A 13,896-nucleotide genomic window follows, 5' to 3' on the forward strand; every position below is an offset into this window, starting at 1 on the left:
AAGTGTCTAGTTAGTAAACCTGGACATGATCCTCTGAGGTGCTGGGGACCTCCTATAAGATGCTGTAACATGTTCGACTTGCAGCAATTCCCAGAATGAGGACCACTGTGTGCTGGGCATCTTGAATATCCAGCCGTACCTTACTATGCCACATAGAGCTAAGTGCAGTGGTCTTGGATGTAAATGGTAAATGCTGTGACAGGTCATACCATGATCATGAGCATTGTATAATTGTATATAAGCAGCTAATAATGTCTGGAATGCTATTGGGAGGTGGAAGTAACCTTGTTTTTCTACTGGCTTTGCTTGAGAAGGAGGACTTAATACATTTTCTTTTTCTGCATAGAAGCTGGACACATGGATTGCTAATTAACTTTCTTCCAATTTATATAAGCTAGAGACTGTTGCCTGAGCCTCTGGGTGTCCCCACAGCATGGAAAAAAGCACCATGACTTTTAATGTGCTAACCCCCCAACAACTGGCTGCAAAACATATAACTTAAAATGTAAAGAATCCCACTGGAAACAGGAGCATGTGATGGCCTTGTGATGAGAGGCGCTGGACTGGCATTCAGGAGATCCAGTGCTGCCACAGATTAGATCTCTGTGTCTAGTTCCCCATCACTTCTGTCTTCCTCTCCCCTGCTCCCATGACCATGTCTGTTCAGAGTGTAAGATGTTCAGGGCAGGCCAATTTCTTTTGTACGTAGGTGAATTGGGGTTCCTAGATGTGTAAGTGAAGATTATCAACTCAGAAGCAACATCCACCAACCTTAAACTGGGGCTCCACTCTTAAAATTTAATGTAAAAATGACATTGGGTGGGTGTGTCTAAGTTTATTCTTTCTCTTGGATTTCCAGAGCAACTTTGCTTAGCTTATGAATAAAAAAGATATTTTATTTATTCCCAATTGCCAGCCCTACAAAATAGCCTGGACAGTGGAGAGTCAGAATGAACTACTGGATTTCTGGACTATCACCAGCAAGTAATAAAAGTCTGTAGGCTAAATTCTGCCTTCAGTCCCAGCTGCGCTGTCCCATTTCTTTCTTGGGGTCTGGCAAGTGGGACTCACCCTGTTGTCAATACCCAGTAAGCAATGGAACCATGCTTTTTTTTTTTAACTGTGCAGGCTCTGTAGAGCTAAGAGGACAGGGCCATGAATCTACATAAAGGGTAGATCAGAGAAGAATTGTTTGGAAATTTTAGACAAAAATGAAGTTTCAAAGAAAAACAAATGACATTTTTTATGAGATCTCCTACCCATGTTTGCTCAGCAGCAGCTAAGTAATAAAGTGCCATTTTTACATAGTAACATTTCATGGTGTAAGTAACCCCACTTTAAAGATTAGATACAATTGCTTCTAAACACTTTAATAAAGGGCTAAGAGCAGTTGCTAGCATTTGGGGCAGTTTGAAGAACCATGCTTGCTCTATGAAGAAAACCCACTCTTCAGTTTGATAGCCAGACCTTTAACTTCTTTGTCTATTCATGTGTCCAGGAGGAGTGATTCAAAGTCAGTCATTAATTAGTGATTTTATCTAGATTTCCTTTTCAGCACTAAAAGGTCACTGTGCCCTTGAAGTGCTAGCAAAACAAATGTCACAGATTTGCACAGTAAGTTGAGGACCGTGACTAAGCAGCCTCTGCAAGTGATTTATATAGGAAAGGAGTAATTTGGAAGAACTGGTAAAAAGAAATTTCCCACTGCTTGAAGTGATGCATTGTGCACTGAAGATTATTATTATTTATGTTGCAATAGTGCTAATAGGTCCCATTGTGCTAGGCACTGTACAGGTGCATAGCAAGAGAGAGCTTCTGTTTCCAACATTTTAATGATTGGGATGTTCTGGAACACCAGGCAAGGGAATTGGCACTTCCTCTAACTAGCTGGGACAGAATGCTTCCTAACAATGGAATGACTGTATTGCTATGTTGACCCTTTTATTAAGGCTAGATCATAGAGTACAGGCAGTCCCCGGGTTACGTACAAGATAGGGACTGTAGGTTTGTTCTTAAGTTGAATTTGTATGTAAGTCGGAACTGGTACATATTGTAGGGGAAACTCTAGCCAAACATTTCTCCAGAGCTCAGTTTTATTCTCCCACACGTCACTTCCCTCAGTCCTTTATTCTCAAGCTGAGGTGTCTGCTGAGAAAAGCCGCTCCGCGTCTCCCTGGTCTGCTGGGTGGGGCGCTAGCTTCGTGTCTCCTTGGTCTGCTAGGCGGATAAGCAGCTAGTGCGGGGTTGCCTCACCCCGTTTGTAAGTAGGGATCTGATGTAAGTCGGATCCATGTAACCCGGGGACTTCCTGTATTATCAAAAAACCACTACCACTTCTTGAGTGCCAAACCCTAAAATTGTTTCCTATACCTTCTAGGTCCCAGCTGTCCTCTATACAGCTGCCAAAACCTCTAGCTCCCTTGAGAACTTTTCCAGGACAGTTAGGCATTGTCAAATTAAAATATGTGGCCCACTGAAACTTAGAGCAGCATAAGATAGGTTGATTTTAATATCAAATAGGTCAATGGGCCCATTATTAATTTTCATACTTCATTTAATACAACTCTCTGTTTTTAACTAGCATGAGTCTTAGCAGAATTTTCATTTGGCTGCACCACTGCTTCACCAAAAGAAGTGTCTTGCCACAGAATTTAGGTTCATTTTGCCACATGGGCTGTGCGTACATGTCACTGATTGTAGAGGATATGGAAAAATTTGAAAGCATGCAGAAAAGAGCACAAAAATAATTTAAGAGCTGGAAAAAATGCCTTAAACAGTTCAATCTATTAATTTATCAAGATCAAGAGATATCTTGAGTACAGTGTATAATTATCTTACAGAGAGAAAATTCCAGGTTCTAAAATGCTCTATAATCTAGCACAGTGTTTCCCAATTTTTTTTGACCACAGAACCCTTTCAAACTCAGAAAAATTTCAAGGAACCCTCTAGCCAGGGATTAAGTTTGTCGAGCAAAAAAAAAAAAAAACCCACACCCAAACACACACAGACTGCCAGTACACCACAATTGGTAGTAATAAGATGCTAAATGCGGTCATGAGATCACCATTCATTTAAATTCAACATATTGAATATAACACCATTCATTTATATTCAACAAAAATCATTAAATATGTACAAAAAATAAAACTATCAAATAATATTAATTATATTCATAGTTTTCAATGCGAAGAGTGGTTTTTCTTCTTTTCTTGGCAAATTCTTTTTATATTTGATTTAATACTAGAAAGTTGGATTCGCATATCTGGCGCAGCATTCAGTTGATTTCTGTATTTCGTTTTCATTGCTGCATAGTTTGAGAACCCAGTTTCGCACAAGTATGTACTGGCAAAGGGTAACAGCTGATGAATTACGCGTCTTGATAAAGATGAATATTCTTGACTTTGACATAAGTCACTCAAAATATAACCAGAGAAACTTCTTTAAATTTTTGTATTAATTTGCCATCTGAAGCGATTTCAATTAGGTTTTCATAATCTTGTGTAGAAAAACTAACTGGCTTTTCTGTTAAACTTAATGGATTTCGAATCCAGTTATTGTTGTCATTGATGTTTGGAAAATACTTAATGATGTTCGTATATAAATCGCGGAGATGATCTGCAATGTCGCTGTGAATATCTTCATCAAGTTTGTATCCATTTTCTTCAAGGAAATCATTCAGAGTTGGTAAACAATCCAAATCATTTCGTCCTACAGATGAGATCCAAAACTGTAGCTTCCGTGACAATGACAAAATTTTGTCTTTCGCATTAAAAATATTTACATTCTTTCCTTGCAGTGACAGATTTACTTCATTTAGTTTTGTAAAGATGTCTGCAAGATACGCAACTCTAGATAACCACAAAAAGTCTGTTAAACGATCAGACAGTTGGAATTTGTGATCCATCAGATTTGCGGAGAGCTCATGACGCAATTCAAATAATCTAACCAGCACTTTTCCTCGTGATAGCCACCTGACTTCTGTATATAGAAGCAGGGCTGTGTGCTGACTACCCATATCTTCACACATAATTTTGAACAGTCTTGATTGTAATGGTCGAGTTTTTATATAATTAATAATCTGTACTGCTTCGTCCAACACATTTTTAAGAGAGGGAGAAATATTCTTAACTACCAGAGTGTGTCTGTGGAGAATGCAGTGACTGCTGGTGCAGTTTGGTGTTACATTTTTTATTTGTATTACAGCGCCAGCCACTGTTCCTACCGTTGCTTTGGCACCATCACTGCACATATCAACACATTTTTCCCAGCTTATTTGATGTGTTTTCATAAAGTTATTGATACAATTGAATATATTCTCACCGGTTGTATTGGTTTGCAAAAATTCACATAAAAGTAAGTCTTCTTCAATAGAACTATTAAAATCATAACGGACAAATACAAGCAGAACTGCAAGACCTGCAACGTCAGTGGACTCGTCTAATTGTAATGCATATGCATCACATAAATGCAGCTGAAAAATAAGCTCCTTCTCGATGTCAGCAGCAAGATCGTGAATACGACATGTGACAGTATTGTTTGATAGTGGCACAGCCTCAACTTTTTTACTAGACTCCTGATCCAACATACACATCACAATATCTTTTGCACATGGTTTTATGAGTGATTCCCCAATAGTGTGTGCTTCTTCAGCGAGCGATATACGATAGCTTACTTTGTAAGATGCCTCTGTTGCATTTTCATTATCAGATTTGGCAATTTTTGACATGAAGAGTTTACTTTTTTCAAGCGATTCAAGCTTTTGCTTAAAAAAACTAATGTCTTTATCTTTGTATTCTGGATGATTTGTTTCAAAATGTCTTCGCAATTTAGCAGGTAGTAAACAACTATTAGATAATATTTTGTTGCACACTACACACTGGACTCCTGGAGCATCTTCATTTCCATTGCTTGTGAATCCAAATGCCAAATAGTCCTCACAATACCTGCGTTTCTTATTAGTCAGCTGAAATTTTTCATAATTAACTTGAGCTGCCTCAGTATTTTCCTTGCTGGTTTCAGTAAAAATATTGGAGTTTGAAGTACTCACTTTTCTCTTTAAAGTTCCTTCTTTTAACCAATGATCCATGGGGAATTTTGATATTAGATTGAATTCTTAAACTTAAAGTCATACACAGGAGCCACGTGTCCTCACAGTGTGTATGGGGATTTGTTCCGATCCGCACAGTGAGTAGCAGTTCCGGTGTTCCACTCACTGACAGTACTCCCCCCCCCCTCCACACACACACACATGCTGCCTTTACCAAGGGACCTAGCAGCAGCAACAGCTGCTTGTCCCGCTTCTGCCCGATCAACCTAAGATCCCTCTCCCGCATCCCCCGCTGCCACTCTGCTTTTTCCGGTGGTAAAAGCAGAGCGGCAGCGAGGGACGTGGGAGAGGGATCTTGGGTTGATCGGGCAGAAGCGGGACAAGCAGCTGTTGCTGCTGCTAGGTCCGGTGGTAAAAGCAGAGCGGCAGCGGGGGACGCGGGAGATGTCTGAAAGGGGAGCGGGGAAGGAGCCAACGTCTTTGCGTGCCGGGCTCCTCTGTCTCTTTATGGGCGGGGGAGGGGAGCGTTCAGGTTCTCGCGGAACCCTTACGTTCGCTTCACGGAACCCCAGGGTTCCATGGAGCACCATTTGGGAAACACTGATCTAGCAGAATAAGGCACAACAAGAACCAGTGGTTGGACTCTGAAACTAGAGAGGATTAAATTAGAAATTAGACATAGATTTGGATGAGAGAAGACAATTAACCCCATTGGAACAAGCTACCAAGGAAAGTGGAGAATTCTCCATCCCTTCATGATTTCAGATCAAGACTGGATGCCTTTCTGAAAGATAGGCTTTAGTGAAGCACAAGTTATTGGGTACAATTCAGGGATTATAGAATGACATTCTATGGACTGTATTTTTCAGGAGGTCATACTAGAAAACCCAATGGTCCCTGTTGGTCTTAAAGTGTGAATGTATGAAAGTATGTGATATACCAACCAAGATCTATTTAGGGATTTATACCACTCTCATCACCATAGGCTCCACATACCTAAACAATTTTTTTTTATAAGGAGAGAAATGGATGAGTTTAAGAACAAAGGAAAGACATTTTCTTTTGACGAGAAAGACGGTGGCAGCAAAATCCAGTTCTTCAGAGGGACTTCAGAATCCCTCTTTTTTCTCCACTCAGACTCATCCAAAGAACTGGGTTTTGCCCACAAAGCTCATGATGCGATATATCAGTGTTTCCCAAATGGTGTTCCACAGAATCCCAGGGGTTCTGCGAAGTGAAAATAAGGGTTCTGCGAGAAAATTCCATTACAATAAGCTTTTTGTGATTTAAAAAAAAATTAATATTTAAGCATTTGTGAATTTTATTGAAAACAATTTTCATTTGTGTTTGCCACGATGTGTCCCTGTGTAATGCCAGCTTAGCCAGAGAGTGGGGATGATGATGTCGCTACTCAGCACTGTGCGCGCAGTCAGTCAGTGGTGCGATCGCCTGCTATAATACCACCGTAAATCCCCATATTCACTCTCAGGTAGTGTGGATCGTGTGGGTGACTGAATACGAATATATTAGCTCCACATCGGACATAGTCAAAGCTTCCACTGTCAAACCAGTTGCTTGTATGGGACTGCGCAGGCAGTGCTCTCACAAATACTTTACTTCAGCATAGTCGCATGATTTCTTGTATTAAAAAATGTAACTGTGACAAATATCAATTGACTATGATAGATTCATCTACATATCTACAATAATACTTATTTGTGGTCTGCTTTTTCAGTGCCATATATAAAACTGTTATTCGGGGTTCCGCAAAAGTCTTTCGAGTTTAAAAGGGTTCTGTGGTCAAATAAAATTGGGAAACACTGCAATATATAATTTTTGTTAGTCTCTGAGGTGCCACAGGACTACTGTGTACCAGTGAGCTGAAATAGGCAAAAGTGTCAGACAGATCAACAATAGTCTTTAAAGTGCTACATTGTCCTGCATTTTGTGTCAGACAGAGGTCCTCTTGCGCCCTCAAGTGGTTTGTATGGAATACTACAGCTGAATGTTCAGTTCAAAATTAGCCACGAAAACTGAGGCTGGATTTTGATTTCAGTTACACCAGTGTAAATCTGGAGTAATTTTGCTAATGCAAATAGAGTTATTCTGCATTTACCCTGCTGTAACTGAGACAAGAATCTAGCCCTTAACCAGAAATTTACCTTATTACAAGAGTTATCTCCATATAATTGAAAATATCTTACCACATTACTGAGCTGTAAAAATACTACAGGACGAATCTCTCTAGTCCATCACTATCTGGTCTGGCATCATCCATGGTCCAGCATGATTTTTGTTAGCTGGAGATCCACTTAGCATGCATGTGGCCAAGTTTCCAATGGTTCCATAAAGTTTGTTTACAGCCACTAGTCCTGGCTCTCAGTGTTCTGTGCTGTTGTTTAACTCTAATTTACTCCTAACTGTCTTCTAATAGTCTAGTAAACAGTGGAAATGTTGATAATGATGCTAGACATTATTGACTTTTTGTGGTTTGGCAAATTCTCTGGTTCATCACTGGGCAGGTCCTGAGGGTGCCGGACTACAGCGGTTCAACCTGTAGCATGTAGTTAGTACACCAGTATCAATGTGGTTATGCCACATGCTTTGCTTATGATGAACAAAATACCTGGTGTAAACAGCTGCTGCTCACTGTAGCCATTAAACTAGTGAGATCTGTATGGATAATTGATGGAAGAGTGGCATCTTGTGCAAAGCTATATGTAAAATGGTACCTAGTAGTTAGAATGGTAACCTTCTGCATTCACTTTGTACTCCCTGGCCAGATACTTCACTGTCCTGCACCATGAGTAGTCATTTATACCTGTGCAAAAGGGATGTAGCTCCTACCTAGGAATGGGCACTGATCTAGGAAAGCACTGCAGCACATGCCTAGCATTAAGCAGGGGAGAAATCCCATAGGTCTGATCTAATTGAAGCCAGTAGGAGACTTTCCAGTGACTTCAATGGGAATTGGCTGAGCCCCATTGATTTCAGTGGAGCTACTCATGTGTAAAGTTAGGTATGTGCTTCAGAGCTTTTTTTGGACTGGTTTTATGCTGCTTTTGGTGCTATTTGCTTCTGTATCAGAGCTCAGAGGCTTTTATTTCTCTGTCTTTGTGCTGTCACTGTAATATTCCCCAGCTCTATGGAGCTAGAGGTTTGGTCTTATGCAATTGAGAGGCAGGTCTGTAGCACACAGTGCTCTCTGTCCCTTTAAACATACAATAGTCATTCCAGGTGAGCCTGGTGAATAGAACAATTCTTTATTTCATCTCCTTGTTAGTGAAAGGTGGGACTGTACAGATCCAACTAAGTTCAAACTGATTAGGAGCATCCACTTAATCAAGTTTTTACCCATGTTATGGACTGTTTTCATCTATACCAGCTACAACACAGATCTATATCTCGTTTGAAGTTTTCACAACTCTATTACAACAGTCCTTATGCGTCTGCCTTTAATTTATGGCCAGGAAGGGAGGGCAGAAGGAGAACTAGATGCAGACTTAATGGAAACAATTCGGTTATGGAGTATGCTTGAATTGGCTTTTCTTTTTTACCTCTTAATTATAGTTTCCCTCAGTATTATCAAAATATATTTGCCAGGATAAAATGTTTTACAAGGGTTTCTTCTAATAAATTCCACTGGGATTTAGCTAAAGCCTAATTACTTCCCTTAATTGGTATGTGCACATTGGGAGGCTCAGGCCAACTGCTGATTATGAATTGTCCTTACTTTGCTAATGCTTGCATTTTCTTTTTGGCAGGTAATATTTACTAAGCCAGATGGTGGCCATTACCATATTCATAATGTTTTGTGTAACTGCTGAAAAAATAAAATCATATATACACAAAGGGAGTTTCTTTCTGGTGCAGCTACTGCCTGAATTGATTAGACTATTTGGAAATTATTAAGAACATTTTCTAAGCTTTTACTTTCACGAGTGTGAGTTTTTACACTTCAATCACGGCTTGGACCATGTGTGTACCACCTTATATGCACATTAGTTTCGAGGCAGCAGCTTGGCTGCCTCGTCTCATTTTAGTGGTGCCCATTTATGTGAGAAAGTGATATTTATGATCTAGTGCATTATAAGCTAGGGATATTTTTTGCGTGCTCATGTGCTAACAGGCAAGCACAACTAGAGTCCCCAGAACTGACAACTCTGAATTTCTCTTTCAAGAATTTTTACAAGATAGCTTATAGAAACAGGAAAAAACAATGTATAGGTTGAACCTCTCTCATCCGGCACTCTTGGGCCCTGACCGGTGCCCAACCAGAGAATGTGTTCAACCATGGGAGGTCAATATTATTTAGCAGCATTACCAACACTTGCATTGCTTACTGGGCTCTTAGAAGACAATTTAGGGGTAAATTAGAGCTAAATAACAGCACAGAACACTGAGAGCCAGGACAGGTGGCTGTAAACAAACTTTATGGGACCACAGGAAACTTGGCCACACTCATGATAAGAGGACATCTGGCTAACTAAAATTATGCCGGGCCACAGATGTTGCTGGACCAGAGTGTGCCAGACCAGAGAGGTTCAGGCTATTCTGTAAAGTCATCCTCCCACTAGTATGCCTGTCCAAGAGACGCTTCATAAGAAGAGCTATTAGAATATGTGATGGTGGGCCTTTACAGTGAAGAGAACTTTAGTCTTTATCTGGAAGAAAGGAAGACCACGACTGGAGTCTTTCATATTTCAGGGTAGTATTTCAGCAGTGGAATTAAGGATCGATTGGCCATGATTGTGGCAATTGGGTATCAACATAGAGGAAGAATGTTTTTGTGTTTAAAGTAGTAGACTGGGATGCAGTGGCTCTACAGTCAGTTCCTACCTCTACAACAGATTTCCTAGTTTACACTGAGTTAATCACTTCATCTCTCCATTCCTTCATTTCCCATCTGTAAAATGGAGATAATGCCACTTCTTTTTCTAACTCTTTGTCTGCTTTGTCCTTTGGGGTCAGGGACTGTCTCCTACTGCAGGCATAGAACCTTGCACAAGCCCTCGTCCCGTTTGGGGCTTTTGGGTGCTATGGTAATACCAGTAATTAATAAAAGTGGGCCAGAAAAGTGTTTAAGTGTCAACTGCATATAGTGGTGTGATATCTCTGGGCTTATTTTTTCTGCATCTGTTACAAGCTTGAACAGAGTGACAAGCAATGGCCCTTGCACTGAGTTTTACAGAAGATTAGAAGAATGGAAAAATAAGGTAATATATGGAATGGAAAATAACTTTATACTAATGTTTTCCTGATAAAAATTACTACAGGGCTGTGTCTAGACTGGCCAATTTTTCTGGAAAATCAGCCGCTTTTCTGGAAAAACTTGCCAGCTGTCTACACTGGCCGCTTGAATTTCCGCAAAAGCACTGACTTCCTACTGTAAGAAATCAGTGCTTTTGGTGGAAATACTATGTTGCTCCCGTTTGGGCAAAAGTCCCTTTTGTGCAAAACTTTTGTGCAAAAGGGCCAGTGTAGACAACTGAGATTTGTCTTGTGCAAAAAAGCCCCGATTGCAAAAATGGCGATCGGGGCTTTTGTGCGGAAAAGCGCATCTAGATTGGCCACGAACACTTTTCCACAAAAAGCACTTTTTGCGGAAAAGCGTCCGTGGCCAATCTAGATGCTCTTTTCCGAAAATGCTTTTAACGGTAAACTTTTCCGTTAAAAGCATTTCCGGAAAATCATGCCAGTCTATACGTAGCCCAGAAGTATTGCCAAACTGTTTCCTTAAGAAACAACAAATAGTCTGATAGCACTTTATAGACTAACAAAACGTGAAGATGGCGTCATGACCTTTCGTGGGCACAGCCCACTTCTTCAGATGACCGGAGTTATGAGTTTAGAAATAAACTCCAAAATAAATAGGAGAGGGGAAGGGATGTGGGGAGGGAAAAAAAAGGTGAAGAGGGTGGGAGACAGAGAGCTAGAGGGAATCAGTAAGTATCTGTAGTTAAAAGCAAAATGCAGGACAATGTAGCACTTTAAAGACTAACAAGATGGTTTATTAGATGATGAGCTTTCGTGGGCCAGACCCACTTCCTCAGATCAAATAGTGGAAGAAAGTAGTCACAACCATATATACCAAAGGATACAATTAAAAAAAATGAACAAATATGAAAAGGACAAATCACATTTCAGAACAGGAGGGGGATGCAGGGGGGGGGGGGAGGAAGGAAGGTAAGTGTCTGTGAATTGATGATATTAGAGGTAGGGAGAGTGGGATGTTTGTGAGTTAATGGTATTAGAGGTGATAATTGGGGAAACTATCTTGGTAATGGGTGAGATAGTTCAAATGTTTGTTAAGTCCTTGTTGGAAAGTGTCGAATTTTAACATGAATGACAGTTCAGAGGATTCCCTTTCAAGTGCAGATGTAAAAGGTCTTTGTAGCAGAATGCAGGTGGTTAAGTCATTGAGAGAGTGTCCTTTCTGGTTAAAATGGCAAGAAACTGTTTTCTCTTTGTGATCTTGTCTGATATCTGTTTTGTGGGCATTAATCCTTTGGTGAAGTGTCTGAGATGTTTGTCAATGTACATAGCAGACGGACACTTTCGGCACATGATAGCATAGATTATATTTCTGGATGCGCAGGAATATGTGTTCTTGATCTTATAACTCACTTGGGGTATGTCTACACTACCCCACTAGTTCGAACTAGCGGGTTAATGTATGCATACCGAACTTGCTAATGAAGCCCGGGATTTGAATTTCCCGGGCTTCATTAGCATAAAGCCGGCACCGCCATTTTTAAAAGCCGGCTAGTGCGAACCCCGTGCCGCGCGGCTACACGCGGCACGGGCTAGATATTTTGGACTAGCTAGCTATTCCGAACTATCTGTACACCTCGTGGGTTCGCACTAGCCGGCTTTATGCTAATGAAGCCCGGGAAATTCAAATCCCGGGCTTCATTAGCAAGTTCGGTATGCATACATTACCCCGCTAGTTCGAACTAGCGGGGTAGTGTAGACATACCCCAAGTGACATACCCTTGGTTAGGTCCAATAATGGTATCAGCAGAATGAATATGTGGACAAAGCTGGCAACGGGGTTTGTTGCAAGGGAAGGTACCAAGGTTGGTATTAGTGTGGTATGTCCTGTGGTGGTTGGTAAGAATCATCTTGAGGTTAGGTGGTTGTCTATAGGAGATTATGGGTCTGTCTCCCAGAGCCTCTTTGAGTATGGTATCCTGTTCCAATATAGGCTGTAGTTTATTGATAATGTGTTGGACAGGTTTAAGTTGGGGGTTGTAGGTGATGACAAGTGGTGTTCTATTGTTGGTTTTCTTGGGTCTGTCTTGAAGTAGATGGTTTCTAGGTATTCGTCTGGCTCTTTCAATTTGCTTTTTTATTTCTCTGGGTGGGTAGTTGAGATTTATAAATGCTTGGTAGAGATCCTGAAGCTTCTGGTCTCTGTCAGTGGGATTAGAGCAGATGCGGTTGTATCGAAGGGTTTGGCTATAGACGATGGATCGTATGGTGTGTTCTGGATGGGAGCTGGATGCATGTAGGTAACTGTATGAGTCGGTGGGTTTTCTGTAGAGAGTGGTGTCTAATTTTCCATTGTTGATTTGTACGGTGGTGTCCAGGAAGTGGATCTCTCGTGTAGAATGGTCCAGGCTGAGGTTGATGGTGGGGTGTAGGTTGTTGAAATCTCTGTGGAATATCTCCAGTGTTTCTTGGCCATGCGTCCAGTTAAACAAAGCAGATAAGAATTATAGTAAGTTGAGGTTCAGTAATATGGAGTTAGCAGGCCTAAGGCCTGCAACATGGAAACAGCAACAGGCCTGCAATCTAGCGAGCAAGACGTTGGTTCAGTAACACAGGTGCCAAGAAAGAAGCCCTATTGATAATTGTGTGATTGTGTAAGTTGGGTCGAGCATGGAAGGACATAGGGAGGCACTGGGTACAGACTGTAAGCCAAAGGAGAGTAATGGAACATCTTAATAAGAAATGTCTTGGTACAAAAACTCCCTAAAAACGAATGCACATACTGACCTAGGTTCAGGACCAGGTTGGAATTGACAGCATGAAGGATAGTAAGTAAGCCCCCCTTCCATAAGGTGAGGGGTGGTAACTAGGCAACAGAGGGTGGTAACCTGGTACGTAAAGAAATGATGTAAGTTTTTTATACCTGTCTACAAAAGGACACTGCAGAGGGTGCTCTCTGGCTGACCTTGGGGGGGGGGGGGGGCACTAGGCGCCTGAATGGCAGGTGTCATTGCCTAAACTTACAGAATGCACAGTAGCTTAACTTTGACTAACTGCTGTTAATATCTGTTATATGGCAATAGGCTTGTCAACGCGGGCCATAGTGCCCAGTGGTGTAACATTGTACGGATCTCTGTTATCAACTGGTAGAGCTTCGCATTTGACAATAAACCTGCTCGATTGATTTCAAACCTTGCCTGCATCTGTCGTTTCCGGGGCCTCTCAGAGATCTCTTGTGTTGACCCAAGTGCAAGGGGGTTCTAACACTCTAGATAAAGGGAGTACCTATTGTTACGCACGCAGCCGAAAGTTTATCACCACCAACGGAGTAGAGGTACTGTCAGGAGTGCGCCAGGATGACCCTAACCAGATGACGCTGACACTGACAGTCCAGACCACCTAAGGTACCAAGGTACGAAAACACCGAGGTACGACACTGGTGACCCCGACCACTGATCTGGTAAGAAGGCGAACGGTTCTGTTTATCTGTTTGCAATCTAACTTCTAAAATGGCAGAAAATCATGAGTTAGGTAACCCCCAACTACATTCCCTTAAAACCCTGTTAGGTTTTGATGAAATATGGACCCGTTGGATTGCTAAAAAAGGAGGGCCATATGAGTTTAAAAAAGAGTAT

The sequence above is a fragment of the Pelodiscus sinensis genome, chromosome 1, assembly GCF_052426305.1.
Source record: "Pelodiscus sinensis isolate ZL-2025 chromosome 1, ASM5242630v1, whole genome shotgun sequence".
Lineage (NCBI taxonomy): Eukaryota > Metazoa > Chordata > Testudines > Trionychidae > Pelodiscus > Pelodiscus sinensis.